Genomic DNA, 19,979 nt, shown 5'->3' with positions numbered 1-19,979 from the left:
TGGCTTTACTGGTAAATTCTACCAAGCATTTAAGGAAAAATAATAACAATATTAGAGATAATCTTCCAGAAAATTGAATAAGATAGAATACTTTCCAAGTTATTATATGAAGTCAGTGAAACTGATACCATGGGCAAAAGACATGAATAGACACCTCACCAGAGATGATATACTGAGTGAGAATAAGCATATGAAAAGGTACCCAACATCATTAATCCTTAAGGAAATGCAAATTTGAACTACAATCAGGTACCTTTACATAGCCATTGGAATTAAAATATAGCATTTGTGCAAATATTTAACACCAGAACTTCCCATGCACTGCTGGTAGGAATGTAAAACAATACAATCACTTTAGAGATAAGTTTGGCAGTTTCTTAAAAAGTTAATTGTACACCAAGCATATGACCCAATCATTTCACTCCTAGATATTTCAAGATAAATGAAAGCTTGAGTGCACTCAAAGACTTGTACACGTATGTTCATAGCAATCTTATTTATTAATGGCCATAAAGTAGAAACAATCCAAATGCCTATCAACAATAAATGGATACAAATAATTTGATATGCCAAATCAATAAACTTCTGCTCAACAATAAAAATAGATTACTGATAAATACAATATGAAAAAAAATCAAAATAATTATGCTAAATGAAAGTCCAACAATGAATGAGTACAAACTATATAATTTCATTCATATAACATTCTTTTCTAGAGAATGCAAGCTAATCTTTAATAACCAAAAGTAGATCAATTAGTGGTTGGAGATAAGGAAGGCAAGGAGAAGTGAGGAAGAGGGAGTAAGCTGGGACATGACTAAACCTGGGGTGGTTAACTGCTGGATATGTTTATTGTCTTCTTTATGCTTATAGTTTAATGGCTGTATACATGTTTTAAAATTTATCAAATTGTATAATTTAAATATAAGTTCTTTGCAACATCAGTTGTATTTTGGTTACTCTATAAAACTTGAAAAAGTCTTCAACTATGATTGTGACTTTCCCCATATCTTCATAGATTTCAGTCAACTTTTTCTATATATTTCAAAGGTATTTAGGTTGACTCAACTCTAGGACTGTTTATCTTCCAGTTGAAATCAACTCTCTTGTCATTATAAAATATCTCTGTCTCTCATGATGCTTCTTGCCTTAAAAATCTACTTTGTTTGATATTTATATAACCACACCAGTTATCTTTTGGGTAGTGTTTGAGTGGTATGTATATATATGTAGAAAGTATGGAAAATACACACACACTCAAACACACACACACACAAACACACACACACACACACGTATTTTCCATCTTTTTACTTAAACCAACATAGCATCCTAAAATTGAAAATGCTCTGTATAATCAACATTTAGTTGTGCATTTGTAATTGTGCTAGCATCTTTGTTTTTAAATTGAAGTGTGATATGGGTTGGATCTGTGTCCACATTCACATCTCATTTTCAATTGTAAACCTCAGTGTTGGAGGTTGGGCCTGGTGAGAGGTGATTCAATCTTGTAAATGGTTTAGCACCATCCCCTTGACATTGTCCTGGGGAGAGTGAGTAAGTTCTTGCAAGTTTTGGTTGTTTAAAAGTTTATAGCAGCCTGCCTTCTTGCTCCTGCTGCCACCATGTGAGATGGCCTGCTCCCACTTTGCCTTCCTCTATGAGTATAAGCTCCATGTGGTGTCCCCAGAAGCAGCTGCTGCCATCCTTCCTGTACAGCCTGCAGAACCTGGAGGCAATTAAACCTCTTTTTTTTAAATAAGTTACATAGACTCTGGTGTTTCTTTATAGCAATGCAAGAATGAACTAATATAAAGTGGTTAGTCAATGTACATTTAATATAAATTCACATGTGGTCTGATAATATCTATCATCTTATTTTTTTCTGATTCATGTCTCAGCTATCCCTGCCCTTAATCGTACCCCGATCAAGTGCACAGTGAAGCGATGATAAACTTATACAAGGTTTCTTTTCTAGATTATTCAATAAATCTCTAAAGAATAGAATGAACAGAAGTTGAAACCTTGAGTGTTATATAAGAGAACGAGAACTTGCTGATAAACATCAAAAAGATCTATGTGTCATGTGGAATGATTCCAACAGTGGTAACATTGGCTGCAATTTCTTTAGATCCTATTATATTCTAATGTAGATTTCAGGCATTGTAAATCTTAAAAATAGCTAGCATTTGAAACTTCACAGCAACTGTATTAGGCAAATATTATTATTATTCTCTCTTTTTTACAGATAGAATAACAGAAACACGGAAGTGTTAACTTTCTAAGCATCACACAACTTATAAGTGATTGAACTATGGATTGAATTCTGATCTATTTAACACTAGAACCCAACCACAGTCTTTACACTACTTTATTTTTGCTATAACAAAGCATTTTGAAAAATTATTGAAGATTGTTTTATCAGTTAGAAAATAAAATGACATTTAAAAATAAAATATGGAAAAGCAAAAGTTCTTATATATATTTTATTAGAGTAAATCATATTATAAAAGGCACAGGAAGACAGTGTTATCAATTGTAATAAAATGGAATGGTATTTATGAAGAAAATATTTAAAAGTAAAGGTGCCTGTATTTAATTTCCACAGTTACTAACCATGTCAATGAAATAAGTTTCCTGCCACTCATATTTTGTAACTATAAAAATAAAGTAGATAAAACTAATCTATTTATCAAGATCCTTGAACCCATATTCCTATTTCTGCTTCTAAATTCTAAATTTTTTTTTTAAATACATATTTTAAATAACAGAACTGACATAAGTAATACCACATGTTTCTGTATAAGCAATATAAAGCTCTAATCAAGAGGCAATTTGTTTTTATGAAATACATATATAATATCAAAGACAGACATAAAATTCAAGATACATGGGACTTCTAAATAGTAAAAGCCTTTGAATAGCTATAAAGCAAGCAAATTCATATTTGAATAGACTAATAGATTTGTACTCCTAGGATAAACAGATGGGAGTAAATTATATCGAAAATATAGGAATTTACTTAGAGAAGAATAAAATACATTAAATGTATAGCCCATGGGGTCCACTAAGGTGGCTACATTAATGTCCATGTATTCAACCAGTTAAAATACATTTTCAGATTATAAACTATCAAGAAAATAATTTCACAAGATTCATTGATCATAGTAGTTTTTATTGCTACTGTAACAAGTTTAGTGGCTCAAAACAACACAAATATTTTCTCTTACAGTTCTGGAGACCAGAAATCTGAAATTACTTTTACTTGGCAAAGGTCAAGGTGTTGACAAAGCTGCATTTCTTTCTGGAGGCTCTAGGAGATTATCATTTCCCTTGCCTTTTCTAGCTTCTGGAAATCTCCTAATTCCTTGGTGCCATAACTTCTTTATCACAGCACTCCAACTTCTTACTTCCATCATCACATAACCCATTGTATCTGACCTTGTTGCTTTCCTCTCAGAAGAACCTTTATTATATTTATTGCTCACCAGGATTGTCCAGGAATGTTAGGCTTGAATTTTTATTTCCCCAAAATGCATATTTTGAAGTCCTATCTCCAAATAGCTCAGAATGTGACCTTATAAGGAAATTGAGTTGCTTGTTGCATGTGTAGTTCATTGAGACGAGATCGTTAGGTTGGGCCCTAATCCAGTATGACTGATGTCCTTATAAAAAGGGGAAATTTGGACACAGAGAACACATACATGGAAGGAACATCATTTGAAATGAAGGCAACGACTGGGTGATGCTTTAACACCCAGTCAAGGAATGCCAAAGGTTGCCAGCAAACCACCCGGAAGGTAAGGCTGAGGCATGGAGCAGATTCTCCCTCACAGCGCTCAGAAGGGACCAACCCAGTTGACATCTTGATCTCACATCTCTAACCTCCAGAACAGTGAGACAATACATTTCTGTTATTTAAGCCACGCCATTTGTGGTACTTCGTCACAGAAGCCTTAGCAAACTAATGCAAGGAACATTTCCCCATTTTAAGATCTTGACCTAAATGACGTCTGCAAAGTTTCTTTTGGCACATGGGTAACATTAATAAATTCCAGAGATGGCCGGGCGCGGTGGCTCACGCCTGTAATCCCAGCACTTTGGGAGGCCGAGGCGGGCAGATCACGAGGTCAGGAGTTTAAGACCAGCCTGGCCAGCATGGTGAAACTCCGTCTCTATTAAAAATACAAAAAATTAGCTGGGCGTGGTGGTGGGCGCCTGTAGTCCCAGCTACTCGGGAGGCTGAGGCAGGAGAATGGCGTGAACCCAGGAGGCAGAGCTTGCAGTGAGCCTAGATTGCGCCACTGCACTCCAGCCTGGGCAACAGAACGAGACTCCATCTCAAAAAATAAATAAATAAATAAATAAATAAATAAATAAATAAAATTCCAGAGATTAGGAACTGGATGTCTTTTGGAGAGTCATCATTTGGCCCACCATAGCATGCTTGTAGTCAAACAATTTTATGCGTTGGAGGATATAAGGCAAATAAAACATATTCCCTCTCATTAGGATATAGTGTTATTCATAGGCCAGAGGTCCAAGTGTTATAGGAATTATTTGTGGAAACCTCTGTATACCTCTAGCATGGTGCTCTGATATTTAACTGAAGAAATGTTTTTGTTTTTTTTAATGTAGCTTGGAGAAGACTAGTTTCCTGTATCACAAAAATATTGGTACTTTTGGTACTTTTGACTTCATCCATTTTTCAGCTAAATACATTTCTCTTAATTTCTTTTTTCTTTTATTTCTTCCTTTTTTTTTTTTTTTTTTTTGGAAACAGGGTATTGTTCTGTCACCCAGGCTCAAGTGCAGTGGCCAGATCATCACAGCTCACTGCTTTGACCTCCCAGACTCAAGTGATCCTCCCACCTCAGCCTCCCAAGTAACTGAGACTACAGGCATATGCCATCACAGTTGGGTAATTTTTAAAATTTTTTGTAGAGATAGGGTTTTGCCATGTTGCCCAGGTTGATCTCAAACTCCTCAGCTCAAGCAATCTGCCCATCTCAGCCTCCCAAGGGATTACAGGAATGAGCCACTGTGCCTGGCCCTAAATACATTTCAAAAACAAGTGAAATTAAGAATAATATGTAGGATAACTGATCTGATTGAATTCCAGTAATAACATTGCTTACAATTGAGACTATATCTCAATAAGTGATTCTGAATTTTGCATAGAAAATGAACCCATTTATTGTTTTATTATATTACTACACTATTATAATATTTGCAGATAGATATGGAAGCACACCTAATTTTATAGCACTTCATTTTACTGCACTTCACAGATGTGTTTTTTACAAATTGAAGGTTTATGGCAACGTTGTCTTGAGTAACTCTATTAGCACCATTGTTCCAACAGCATGTGCTCATTTTACATCTCTGTGTCACATTTTAGTAATCCTTGTGATATATCAAACTTTTTCATTATTATTACATCACATCTGTTCTGAGGATCTGTGATCACTGACCTTTGATGCTACTATTGTAATTGCGGGTGCCACGAATTGCACGTATATAAGATGGAAAACTCAATAAATGTTGTGTGTGTTCTGACTTCTCACCAAATAGCTACTTCCCTATTTCCTGAGACACACCTGAGACTTCTCTCCTTAGGCTTCCCTATTTCTTGAGACACAACAATACTAAAAATATATCAATTAATAACCCTACAATGGCCTCTAAGTGTTCAAGTGAAAGGAAGAGTCACACAAATGATTAAGCTTAGTGAGGAAGGCATGTCAAAATTTGAGATACGCCAAAAGCTAGGGCTCTTGTGTCAAAGGGTTAGTCAAGTTGTGAATGCAAAGGAAAAGTTCTTGAAGGAAATTAAAAGTGCTACTTCAATCAACACAAAATTGATAAGGAAGTGAAACAGTCCTATTGCTGATATGGAGAAACTTTGAGTGGTCTAAATAGATAGTCAGACCAGCTGCAATATTCCTTTAAAACCAAACTTAAACCAGAGCAAATTCCTAACTCTCTTCAATTTCATGAAGCGTGAGAGAGGTGAGGAAGCTATAGAAGAAATTTTGCAGGCAGCAGAGGTTGGTTCATGAGGTTTAAGGAAAGAAGCCATCTCCACAACATAAAAGTGCAAGGTGAAGCCGCAAGTGCTGATGTAGACAGTATAGTGAATCATCCAGAAGATCTAGCTAATTGATGAAGGTGGCTACACTAAATAATAGATTTTCAATGTAGCTGAAACAGCCTTATATTGGAAGAAGATGGCATCTAGGACTTTAATAGCTAGAGAGGAGAAATCAATGCCTGGCTTCAGAGCTCCAAAGGACAGGCAAATGCATTAAGGGCTAATGCAACTGGTGACTTTAAATTAAAGCCAAAGCCCATTTAAAAGTTTAAGAATCCTAGGACCCTGAAGGAGTATACTAAATCTACTCTGCCTGTGCTCTATAAATGGAAAAACAAAGCCTAAATGACAGCACATCTTTTTAGAGCATGGTTTACCAAATGTTTTAAATTCACTCTGAGAACTGCAGCTCGGGTTAAAAGATTACTGTCCACTGGCAATGCACCTAACAACCCAAGAGCTCTGATGGAGATGCACAGGGAGATTAATGTTGGTCCCATGCCTGCTAACACAACATACATTCTGCAGTCCATCCATGGATCAAAGAGTAATTTCAACTTTCAAGTCTTATTATTTAAGAAATATATTTTGTAAGGCTATAGCTGCCACAGACAGTGATTCCTCTAATGGACCTAAGAGAAGTAAATTAAAAACTATCTGGAAAAATGTACTATTCCAGATGCCATTAAGAAAACTCATGATTCATGGGAGGAGATGAAAATAACATTAATAGAAGTTTGAGAAAAGTTAATTCCAGGTTTCATGGGTGACTTTGAGAGGTTCAAGATTTCAGTGAAGAAAGTAATCGCAGATGTGGAATAGCAAGAGAACTAGAAGTGCAGCCTGAGGATATGACTGAATTGCTGCAATCTTATATTAAACTTTAACACCTGAGGAGCTGCTACTTGCGGATGAGCAAAGAAAATGGTTTCTTGAGATGGAAACTACTACTAGTGAGTATGCTGTGAACATTATTGAAATGACAACAAAGGATTTATAATACATATATATAGTTGAGAAAGCAGCAACAGAGTTTGAGAGGATTGACTCGAATTTTAGAAGTTTTGTGGGTAAAATGCAATCAAACACCATCACATGACACAGAGAAATCATTGTTTTCTCATTTCAAGAAATTGCCACAGCTACCTCAGCCTTCAGCAACCACAACCTTGATCAGTCAGCAGCCATCAACATTGAAACAAGACCTTTTACCAGCAAAAAGATTATGACTCGCTGAAAGCTCAGGTGATTTTTATCATTATTAGCAATAAAGTACTTTTAAATTAAGGTATATACAATTTTTTAGACATTATGCTATTGCATGCTTAATAGACTACAGTATAGTAGTGTAAACATAACCTTTCTATGCACTGGAGAAACAAAAAAATGTGACTTGCTTTATTGTGATATTCACTTTGTTGTGATGATCTGAAACAAAGCCTGCAGTATCTCTGAGGTATGCCTGTAATCTTCACATATTTTTAGATTATAAACAGAGAGAGTTTACATATATTTACAGAAAAAAAGCAAGGAAGTTTAATTCAGAAAAGAATAAAATGTCAATAATTTCACAATATGGCAACTTATTTTTTCCAGATCACATTTAACAAAAATATATTTTCTCATCTTCCAACCCACCCTCCAAAAGACCAGAAATTGTGATTCCATACATCATTCACACAAGAAGGTGGAAAATAAAAACTACTGTAAGTATTTCAAGCAGAAGGATATTTAATACAGAGAAGCAAGTGCTTATAAATTTGTTGAAAGGACTAAGGGATCAAATATCAGATGTCTCCACTGTATTTCAGCGGTTAGGAAGCTGCTGCTGTTTCTACTGAAGACACTGCTACAACTTTCTTTCATACACTCAGAACTCGCTATTAGATACTGAATGCAAAGTCAGGCCACTCTCACTGTTTGTAAATATCTATTCATGTTTACACTGCCCTGCTTGCCAACTGCGAGAACAGCAAAAGTATAACCTCCATTTTATTTCCATCTTCCGTCTCTCGTATAAAGTTAAGACCAGAATCTAATTTGCATCTAGACCTCTGACTCCAAGGGAGGGAGCTTTTCACAGTTTCTACCTGTAACAAAGTTGAGGTAGACAATCTATAGGAGCTAACATACTCCACCTGCCATTGAGGCAGAGAGGCAGAAAATGTACATCACACTGAAAATAGAAAAGCAGAGATCAAGAATATAATCAGAAGAAAACAGCCATTCTGAAGAAAACAGAAAAGAGACATTTTATAGAGCAAGGGTTGAAATTTACTATCTTTGTATGAAATAATAAATAATATGTTTGTCAATCTAGGAATGCTTTAGAAGAGTCAGAATTTTAGTCTATTATAATCTAAAAATTCCAGAATATTTATGTAAATAATCTAATCCAAAGACACATTGGATTCATTATAAATTAGCACAGAGTGAAGAATAGCTAAAATATCCCCCAATCTATGAAAATACTAGGTTAACTAAAAAAGATGTCCCTTTTAGTCATGTTGAACTGGGAATATATTTGGGAATAATCTTTTACCTCCTATGCTGTTTAGTATCTTTTAAGTGTAAAAGCATATAAATTGCCATTCAAACTGATTTAATATGTTTAAAGAAGAAATGTTTATATATTAGAAAAGTTCCACTTTAGATGGCTTTGTTCGGGATGACTTAGGGATTCAACTAAACCACTGTCACCCTTTTGTCTTAATTAATTGGTTCATTTCTCCTCTGAGTTGTCTTCACATCAAGTTCTGTGAAATAGCTTTCGATAATTTCAAACTTATGCTCCATCCACTTCCAGTAAATTTGTGTCCATCAAAATAGTAGGCTGAAACTCTCTTCCAACATTTCATAACAACCTCAATTCTTCTTTTGTAGGTGAAAGAGGATCATTTGCTTATCAGCGGATCAGTTTTAAGGCAAGGGAAATTTGGTTTTCTGATTAGCCCAGCCTAAGTAGCATATATGTGCCTACAGTCAAAGATGAAGTAAAGTTCACCCAAAACACAAAGGTTGATATGGGGAAGGCACAGTGCCCCAGGGGTGCAGTGGGGCGGGGTGGTGGGGAGCAGAACTGGATACTATTAGCAAAAGAGAAGGAAATATATTAGAAAGATAAAAAGCAATCAGGATTACTATAGCCCAGAACTCTCAATTGGCCCTTGCTGGTTTGGTTGTAGATCTTGGGCCTAATGCAGGCTGCTGCTACCAAAGAGCCAAGGCTCTTTGCTCAGGCATTCACACACTAATATAATCACACTGTGGCTATAAAAGGCAAGTTCAGGCAAACCCACAGAAGAGCACATCACAGAAAAGGATAAGGGATATTTGCCCGAGGACAGATTTATTTCTATTGCTACACCTTTAAAAACGCAGACTCATTTGTTTTCCTGTCCTGTGTGAAAACTAAATGCTTCCGCGAAGGTAGAGCACAAGGTTGACTCAAAGAGAACCTGGAGATCCAATAAGACAGTGGACAGAATGGAATTTAGAATTTCCCTTGTAAACTTTCGGTTTAGGCATTATTCCTCTCTTTAGTGAAGGAGGAATATTAGTGAGCATCAGAACTTATCGAAACTTTAAATTCAGGTTTCCCTTAGATAAAAATCAAAATCTCATTCCCTTAATCAATGTTATCTGGACTTTTCACAAATTAGTACCAAAATCAATGGAAAGATAATTTTCAATAATAACAAGATACACATTTATCTTTAATTTTGATTGTGGAGAGTGAAACTGGCTGATTTGCTTGACAGAAGCATATAAATTCTATAAACTCCAAAAAAAAAAAAAAAATAGAATGCAGCCTTACCTTAAGTGACTTTATAATCAAGCTTATTGTCCTGCCAATTAGTAAATGATCTCAGTGTAAACTGCATGCTAGCAAACATAGCCCGATAATTTGAATATGCTTTTTAAAACTAAATAGGCAGTCAATGTTGACTTAAAGCCCCTGGAGGGGAATGAGAGTGGGCAGGAGAAAAACATAGGCTTCTTCCTCATCTTCCTTGGGAACCATAGCACTATATTTGTTCATGTAATACACATATCATATTTAAATTATATTTTTAGCAAATGATATTTTCATTCTATATTGTGTTTGGAGTTAGTTATCCTAAAATATAACATTTAATAAGCAAGTGATTCAGATCGGATGTATCCATATATTTTTAGCAGTTACAGATGGCTGACATCTTCTCTAATTGGTCAATGCAATCCAGAATAGATGGTACCTGTTTCAAATTATTAAATCTTTTTTAAATTATACTTTAAGTTCTGGGATACATGTGCAGAACATGCAGGTTTGTTACATAGGTATACATGTGCGACGGTGGTTTGCTTCACCCATCAATCTGTCATATACATTAGGTATTTCTCCTAATGCTATACCTCCCCTAGCCCCCCACCCCCCAACAGGCCCCAGTGTGTGATGTTCCCCTCCATGTGTCCACGTGTTCTCATTGTTCAACTCCCACTTATGAGTGAGAACATGTGGTGTTTGATTTTCTGTTCCTGTGTTAGTTTGCTGAGGATGATGGCTTCCAGCTTCATCTGTGTCCCTGCAAAAGGTACGAACTCATCCTTTTTTATGGCTGTATAGTGTTCCATGGTATATATATGCCACATTTTCTTTATCCAGTCTATCATTGATGGGCATTTGGGTTGGCTCCAAGTCTTTGCTATTGTGAACAGTGCTACAATAAACATACGTGTGCATGTGTCTTTATAGTAGAATAATTTATAATCCTTTGGGTATATACCCAGTAATGGGATTGCTGGGTTAAATGGTGTTTCTGGTTCTAGATCCTTGAGGAATTGCCACACTGTCTTCCACAATCATTGAACTAATTTATACTCCCACCAAGTGTAAAAGCGTTCCTATTTCTCCACATCCTCTCCAGCATCTGTTGTTTCCTGACTTTTTAATGATCACCATTCTAACTGGTGTGAGATAGTATCTCACTGTGGTTTCAATTTGCATTTCTCTAATGACCAGTGATGATTAGCTTTTTTTCATGTCTGTTGGCTGCATAAATGTATTCTTTTCAGAAGTGTCTGTTCAGATCCTTTGCCCATTTTGATGAGGTTTTTTTTTTTCTTGTAAATTTGTTTGAGTTCTTTGTAGATTCTGGATATTAGCCTTGTCAGGTGGATAAATTACAAAAATTTTCTCTCATTCAGATGATAGTTTCTTTTGCTGTGCAGAAGCTCCTTAGATTAATCAGATCCCATTTGTCAATTTTGGCTTTTGTTGCAATTGCTTTTGGTGTTTTAAGCTTGAAGTCTTTGCCCATGCCTATGTCCTGAATGGTATTGGCTAGGATTTCTTCTAGAGTTTTTACAGCTTTAGGTCTTACGTTTAAGTCTTTAATCCATCTTAAGTTAATTTCTGTGTAAGGTGTAAGGAAGGGGTCCAGTTTTAGTTTTCTGCATATGGAGAGTCAGTTTTCCCAACACCATATATTAAAAAGAGAATCCTTTCTCCACTGCTTGATTTTATCAGTTTTGTCAAAGATCAGAGGGTTGTAGATGTGTGGCAAAATTCTGAGGCCTCATTTCTGTTCCATTGGTCTATACAACTGTTTTAGTACAAGTAGCATGCTGTTTTTGTTACTGTAGCCTTGTAGTATAGTTTGAAGTCAGACAGCTTGATGCCTCCAGCTTTGTTCTTTTTTTTCCTTAGGATTGTGGTGGCTATTCAAGCTTTTTTTTTTTTGTTCCATATGAAATTTTAAGTAGTTTTTTTCTAATTCTGTGAAGAAAGTCAATGGTAGCTTGATGGAGATATCATTGAATCTGTAAGTTACTTTGGGCACTATAGCCATTTTCACAATATTGATTCTTCCTATCCATGAGCATGGGAAGTTTTTCCATTTGTTTATGTCCTCTCTTATTTCCTTGAACAGTGGTTTGTAGTTCTTCTTGAAGAAGTCCTTCACGTCTCTTGTAAGTTGTATTCCTAAGTATTATATTCTCCTTGTAGCAGTTGTGAATGGGAGGTCACTCATGATTTGGCTCTCTATTATTGGTGTATAGGAATGCTTGTGATTTTTGCACATTGATCTTGTATCCTGAGACTTTGCTGAAGTTGCTTATTAGCTTAAGGAGATTTTGGGCTGAGACAATGGGGTTTTCTAAATATACAATCATGTCATCTGCAAGCAGAGACAATTTGACTTCCTCTCTTTCTATTTGAATACCCTTTATTTCTTTCCTTCTCTTGCCTGATTGCCCTGGCCAGAACTTCCAACACTATGTTGAATAGGAGTCGTGAGAGAGGGCATCCTTGTCTTGTGCCAGTTTTCAAAAGGAATACTTCCAACTTTTGCCCATTCAGTATGATATTGGCTGTGGGTTTGTCTTAAATAGCTCTTATTATTTTGAAATACGTTCCATCAATACCTAGTTTATTGAGAGGTTTTAGCATGAAGGGGTGTTGAATTTTATAGAAGGCCTTTTCTGCATCTATTGAGATAATCATGTGGTTTTTGTCATTGGTTCTGTTTATGTGATGGATCACATTTATTGATTTGTTTATGTTGAATCAGCCCTGCATCTCAGGGATGAAGTTGACTTGATCGTGGTGGATAAGCTTTTTGATGTGCTGCTGGATTTGGTTTACCAGTATTTTATTGAGGATTATCGCATTGACGTTCATCAGGAATATTGGCCTGAAATTTTCTTTTATTGTTGTGTCTCTGCCAGGTTTTGGTATCAGGATGATGCTGGCCTCATAAAATGAGTTAGGCAGGAGTCCCTCTTTTTCTATTGTTTAGTATTTTCAGAAGGAATGATACCAGCTCCTCTTTGTACCTCTGATAGTATTTAGCTGTGATTCCGTCTGGTCCTGGGCTTTCTTGGTTGGTAGGCTACTAATTAATGCCTCAATTTCAGAACTTGTTATTGGTCTATTCAGGGATTCAACTTCTTCCTGGTTTAGTCTTGGGAGGGTGTATGTGTCCAGGAATTTATCCATTTCTTCTAGATTTTCTAGTTTATTTGCATAGCCGTGTTTATAGTATTCTCTGATGGGAGTTCATATTTCTGTAGGATCAGTGGTGATATCCCCTTTATCATTTTTTATTGTGTCTATTTGATTCTTCTCTATTTTTTTCTTAATTAGTCTGGCGAGAGGTCTATCTACATTGCTAATCTTTAAAAAAAAACAGCTACTGGATTCATTAATTTTTGAAGGGTTTTCCATGTCTCCATCTCCTTCAGTTCTGCTCTGATCTTAGTTATTTCTTGTCTTCTGCTAGCTTTTGAATGTGTTTGCTCTTGCTTCTCTAGTTCTTTTAATTGTAATGTTAGGGTGTCGATTTTATATCTTTCCTGCTTTCTCCTGTGGGCTTTTAGTGCTATAAATCTCCCTCTAAACACTGCTGTAGCTGTGTCCCAGAGATTCAGGTACGTTGTATCTTTGTTCTCATTGGTTTGAAAGAACTTCATTATTTCTGCCTTAATTTCGTTATTTACCCAGTATTCATTCAGGAGGGGTTGTTAGTTTCCATTTAGTTGTGCGGTTTTGAGTGAATTTCTTAATCCTGAGTTCTAATTTGATTGCACTGTGGTCTGAAAGACTGTTATGGTTTCCATTCTTTTGCATTTGCTGAGGAGTGTTTTACTTCCAACTAAGTGGTCAATTTTGGCATAAGTGTGATGTGGTGCTGAGAAGAACGTATATTCTGTTGATTTGGGGTGCAGAGTTCTGTAGATGTCTATTAGGTCTACTTGGTCCAGAACTGAGTTCAATTCCTGAATATCCTTGTTAATTTTCTGTCTTGTTGATCGGTCTAATATTGACAGTAGGATGTTAAAGTCTCCCACTATTATTGTGTGGGAGTCTAAGTCTTTTTGTAGGTCTCTAAGAACTTGCTTTATGAATCTTGTTGCTCCTGTATTGGGTGCGTATATATTTGGGATAGTTAGCTCTTCTTGTTGCATTGATCCCTTTACCATTATGCAACGCCCTTCTGTGTCTTTTTTGATCTTTGTTGGTTTAAAGTATGTTTTATCAGACTAGGATTGCAACCTCTGCTTTTTTGTTGTTTTTTTTTTTCTTTCCATTTGCTTGGTAAATCTTCCTCTATCCCATTATTTTGAGCCTATGTGTGTCTGCACATGAGCTAGGTCTCCTGGATATAGCACACTGATGGGTCTTGACTCTTTATCCAATTTGCCAGTCTGGGTCTTTTAATTGGGGCATTTAGCCCATTTACATTTAAGGTTAATATTGTTATCTGTGAATTTGATCCTGTCATTATAATGCTAGCTGGTTATTTTGCCCATTAGTTCATGCAGTTTCTTCCTAGCATCAACAGTCTTTACAATTTGGCATGTTTTTGCAGTGGCAGGTACCGCTTTTTCCTTTCCATATTTAGTGCTTCCTTCAGGAGCTCTTGTAAGGCAGGTCTGGTGGTGACAGATCTCTCTGCATTTGCTTGTCTGTAAAGGATTTTATGTCTCCTTCACTTATGAAGCTTAGTTTGGCTGGATGTGAAATTCTGGGCTGAAAATCCTTTTCTTTAAGAATGTTGAATATTGGCCCCCACTCTCTTCTGGCTTGTTGTGTTTCTGCAGAGAGATCTGCTGTTAGTCTGATGGGCTTCCCTTTGTTGGTAACCTGACCTTTCTCTCTGGCTGCCCTTAACATTTTTTCCTTCTTTTCCACTTTGCTGAATCTGAGGATTATGTATGTGTCTTGGGGTTGCTCTTCTCGAGGAGTATCTTTGTGGCGTTTTCTGTATCTCTTGAATTTGAATATTGGCCTGTCTTGCTAGGTTGGGGAAGTTCTCTTGGAAAACATCCTGAAGAATGTTTTCCAACTTAGTTCCATTCTCCCCATCACTTTCAGGTACACCAGTCAAACGTAGGTTTGGTCTTTTCACATAGTCTCATATTTCTTGGAGGCTTTGTTCATTCCTTTTCATTCTTTTTCTCTAATCTTGTCTTCACGCTTTATTTCATTAAGTTGATCTTCAAACTCTGATATCCTCTCTTCTGCTTGATCGATTCAGCTATTGATACCAGTGTATGCTTCACGAAGTTCTTGTGCTGTGTTTTTCAGCTCCATCAGGTCATTTATGTTCTGTTCTAAACTGGTCATTCTAGTTAGCAATTCGTCTAACCTTTTTTCAAGGTTCTTAGCTTCCTTGCATTGGGTTAGAACATGCTCCTTTAGCTCAGAGGAGTTTGTTATTACCCATCTTCTGAAGCCTACTTCTGTCAATTCATCAAACTCATTCTCCGTCCAGTTTTGTTTCCTTGCTGGTGAGGAGTTGCGATCCTTTGGAGGAGAAGAGGCATTCTGGTTTGGGGAATTTTCAGCCTTTCTGTGCTGGTTTTTCCTCATCTTCATGGATTTATCTATTTTTGGTCTTTGATGTTGGTGACCTACGGATGGGGCTCCTGTGTGGATGACAAAATAAACAGCTCCTATTACTGAATAATTTCTTAGCTAAGCTTATTTATTTCTAATGAGTTTTCTCTGTATTTTCAACAAATTTATGGGAGAGTTTATAAAATCATTTTTTAAATGTATAATAACTGACCATTACCTGAGAATTGACATTATGCAGGTAAGTAAATTGAATAATGCTTAGTGCAAATGTTTTTACTTCTCAACCTCCTGAAATTGCCTAAATTTCCTATAGAGAAACACAGTTCACTAGAAAATGGCCAATTCTGTTTTATTTTTGAATCAATCTAGCAGTGTCTACTAGCTACATGAACACACAAAACAACAAATCAAGATTCCCTTTCAACATCTGCATCTAAAATACTGCTCCATGCTAAAATTATTTAAGATAATTCCTAAGAAAACCTTTTTACATTTTTCTACACTTGATTTTCGTGTTTCATGCTCTCATCTACTGCAGGAAAAATCGTTTCAGAAAATTGGTCAATCTTATAATGCAAATATACCTTAACCAGGATTTTTTAGAAACTGTAATTCTCAAAACTCTTCAACTTTAGACTTTGAAATTTAAGACAAGGGAGTTTGGAAAAATATATCACCTTAATTTTAAACATTGCCTTCCTGTTAGAAGAGACAGTCTTTTTAATCAGTCTGTATCCCTCTATGCTGTTAAAATACCTGTGAATTTCAAGTGCAATATAATTGGCATTATAAAAAAAAATGATCTAGCAAAGTGTTGTTGAACAGTAAAGGACACAGAGATATTATGTCCCCTTGTTACTATGAATAGAACTACCCAGACACCAATTAACATCTCATCGCTATGATTACTTGTTATCATTCTTGTTCCTCTAATCAAACTTACACCTTGCTAGTTCATATTTTGATTTCAAAAAGTTATGCTAAGAAAATAATAAATTTATCATAAATGCAAGTAAATGTGAAGCATACAAAGATAATTAAGTTTATAACCACTGAGAATACTATGAAAAGAAAAAATTAAATTGCTTTGCTTCAAGGAAAATCTTTTAGGAAACGTTTGTTGAATAAGCATGAAAGAATTTTTTTAAATGTTTTTTACACAGTTGACATTTTTACATATGATATATTTTTATTATATCATAGTATTTTTATATACAATGTATGTAATGTCTAGTATTTTTACATAGTATTTTTACATATGGTAAAAATGTGCATTTGCTTTAATTTTTAGAAATCTGACTACTATCTCCACAATGCATTAGTGCTATTTGTTGTGGTAGGTGAGAGGGTAAAAGTGTATTTACCAAGCATGTAAATAGAGACCTCACATTTATTAAGGCTTATAACATAAAGATAAGATATATATAGATATATAGATATATAGATATATGTATATAACAGTGACAAAGAAATTTGAAATTAAGCAAGTAAAACTGTATGGGAAACAAAGATACACTTAAAGCTTTGGTAACAAGTTCAGGCTAATTAAATAATTTTTTTGACATTTGTGACACTATCACAGTTTAATCCAAGGAATTATGTCTTTTTCATTATGACTCTCTTAGACCTTAGGTTCTTAGACATTCAGTACACAATATTTTGTACACAAATGCTTCAATTATTGTGAAAATAGGATTTCAATTTTGAAAATATCTATGACAATTTATTAATTAGTTTTAAGTCCTTTACAAGGAAGAAGAGTGTTGAGCTGGGTTTGGAAACACGAATAATTTTTTTTTGTTTACCAGCTGACAGGTTTACAAAATTCATCTTAGAGTCTTTGCTGACATCCCCATGATGCCTTTCTATAGTGGAACAGAATTTACATCGACTCTGGGGTATTAGCACATGATGAAGGTAACCTGTTTCCTTAGCTGAAGCTCACAAACAAAGCAGTTAAATCCCCATCACAAATGGCTATATTGGGACTCATTACACTTTTCGTAGGCCTGGATATTTTTGTTTCTTAGTCACTAAAACATTTATATAGGGCAATGAAATATTCACAGAACCTGAGCAAATTTCTTTAACGAAGAATGAGATACATTGCTTTGAAAGATAATTTTTTTTCCAAAAGTAAGAATATAATTTAAGGACCAAGGAAATAATGGAGCAATAAAAAATAAACACTGCCTTCACCCAGCCTCTTGTTGAAAACAGGGTAGGGACTTTGTCTTGAAATGATGCTTGTTTTGCCAAATGTTTCATTTACTTATTTAACAAACCTTGATTGAATTTCTACCATGTGCCCGGCTCTGTGTGAGAAGCCACAATAAGAAAGTGAATACGTGATACCAGCCTCTGAATTTAGTCCATCAAAAGAGAAGGATCTGCAAATACTTTCAAAAAATAATGTGATACATTCTATAAAAAATAAGTAACTGGGGTAAGTTGATATTAATATCTCATTGTGATTTTGATTTGCATTTCCCTAATGGTTAGTAATTTTAAGTATTAATTTTTCATATTGTTGGCTATTTGTGTGTCTTCTTTTGAGAAATATCTAATGAAGTCCTTGGCAACATTTTAATAGGATGATGATCATGATGATCATGATGATCATTATTATTATTGCTGTTGGGTTGTTTGAGTTCCTTGTGTATTCTCAACATTATAAGACATTCAATTCTGAATAGTTTGTGAAAACTTTCTCCAATTCTACAGGTTGTCTGTTCACTCTGTTGATTATTTTATTTGTTCTGCAGAGGCCTTTTAGTTTAATATAATCTCATTCATCTACTTTTGTTTTTGTTGCTTGTGCTTTGGAAGTCTCAGTCATAAAATTCTAGCCTAGACCAATGTCCTAAACCTTTTCCCTTATGTTTTCTTCAGGTAGTTTTATAGTTGGGGGACTTGCATTTAAATTGCTTATACATTTTGAGTTGATTTATGAACATGGTGCTAGATAGGAGTCTAGTTTCATTTTTCTGCATGCAGATATCCAATTTTCCTAGCACCATTTATTGAAGAAAGTGTTCTTTTCCCAATGTATGTTCTTTGTCAAAAATCAAATGGCTGTAAATACATGGATTTATTTCTGGGTTTTTAAAATAATGTTCCATTGGTCTAGTTGTCTGCTTTCATACCAATTTTATAATGTTTTTTGTTACTATAGCTTTGTCATATATTTTGAAGACAAAAAGTAGTATGATGTCTCCAGCTTTGTTCTTTTTACTCAATATTGCTTTAACTATGAAGGGTCTTTTGTAGTTCCTTATGAATTTTAAGAAACATTAAAAATAGCAAATACTGGAAAGGATATAGAAAAAAGGGAATTTTTATACATTGTTGATGGGAATATAAATTAGTACAGCCACTATGGAAAAGAGTATGAAAGTTTCTCAGAAAACTGAAAGTAAAACTATATATGAGCCAGCAATCCCACTATTGGCCTTTTATCCAAAGGAAAGACAATTAGTATATCAAAGAAATATCGGCATCCCCATGTTTATTGCAGCACTATTCACAATAGCTAGGATATGGAATCAATCTAAGTATTCATCAATAGATAATAGATAAAGAAACCATGGTATGTACACACAACAGAATACTATTCAACCATGAAAAAAAAAAATCTGTCATTCACAACAACTTGGATGAGCCTGAGCCTGGAGGACACTATGTTAAGCAAAATGGGTCAGGCACAGAAGGGTAAATACTGCATGTTCTCACAGATATGTGAAAGATAAAAAGAAATATTGAGCTCACAGAAGTAGAAAGTATAATTGTGGGTATTAGAAACAAGGAAAATAGGGAGGCTGAGGGTCTGGGAAGAGGTTGGTTAACAAACACAAAATTGCAACTCGATAGAAGGAATGAGTTCTGCAGCACTGTTGGGTAAATAGGATTAGCTGTAATTTATTGTATATTCTCCAAAAGCTAGAAAAAAGAATTTTGAATGTTTACAACACAAAAAATGATAACTAAATAGACGCAATAAAAAATGACAAAGAAGATATCACCACTGACCCCACAGAAATGCAAGCTACCATCACAGAATACTATAAACATCTCTATGCAAATAAACTAGAAAATCCAGAAGAAATGAATAAATTCCTGGACACATACACCCTCCCAAGACTAAACTAGGAAAAAGTCAAATCCCTGAATAGACCAATAACAAGTTCTGAAATTGAGGCAGTAATTAATAGCAGCCAACAAACATATGAAAAAAAGCTCAACATCACTGATCGCTACAGAAATGCAAATCAAAACTACATTGAGATATCATCCCGCACCGGTCATAATGGTGATTATTAAAAAGTCAAGAAACAAGAGATGCTGGCGAGGCTGTAGAGAAATAGGAACTCTTTTACACTGTTCGTGGGGATGTAAATTAGTTCAACCATTGTGGAAGACTGTGTGGTGATTCCTCAGGGATCTAGAACCAGAAATATCATTTGACCCAGCAATCTCATTACTGGATATACACCCAAAAGAATAAAAATTATTCTACTATAAAGACACATGAACATGTAT

This window comes from Pongo pygmaeus, chromosome 2 (assembly GCF_028885625.2).
Source record: "Pongo pygmaeus isolate AG05252 chromosome 2, NHGRI_mPonPyg2-v2.0_pri, whole genome shotgun sequence".
Taxonomy (NCBI): Eukaryota; Metazoa; Chordata; class Mammalia; order Primates; family Hominidae; genus Pongo; species Pongo pygmaeus.
Note: the sequence above shows the minus strand (reverse complement) of the source record.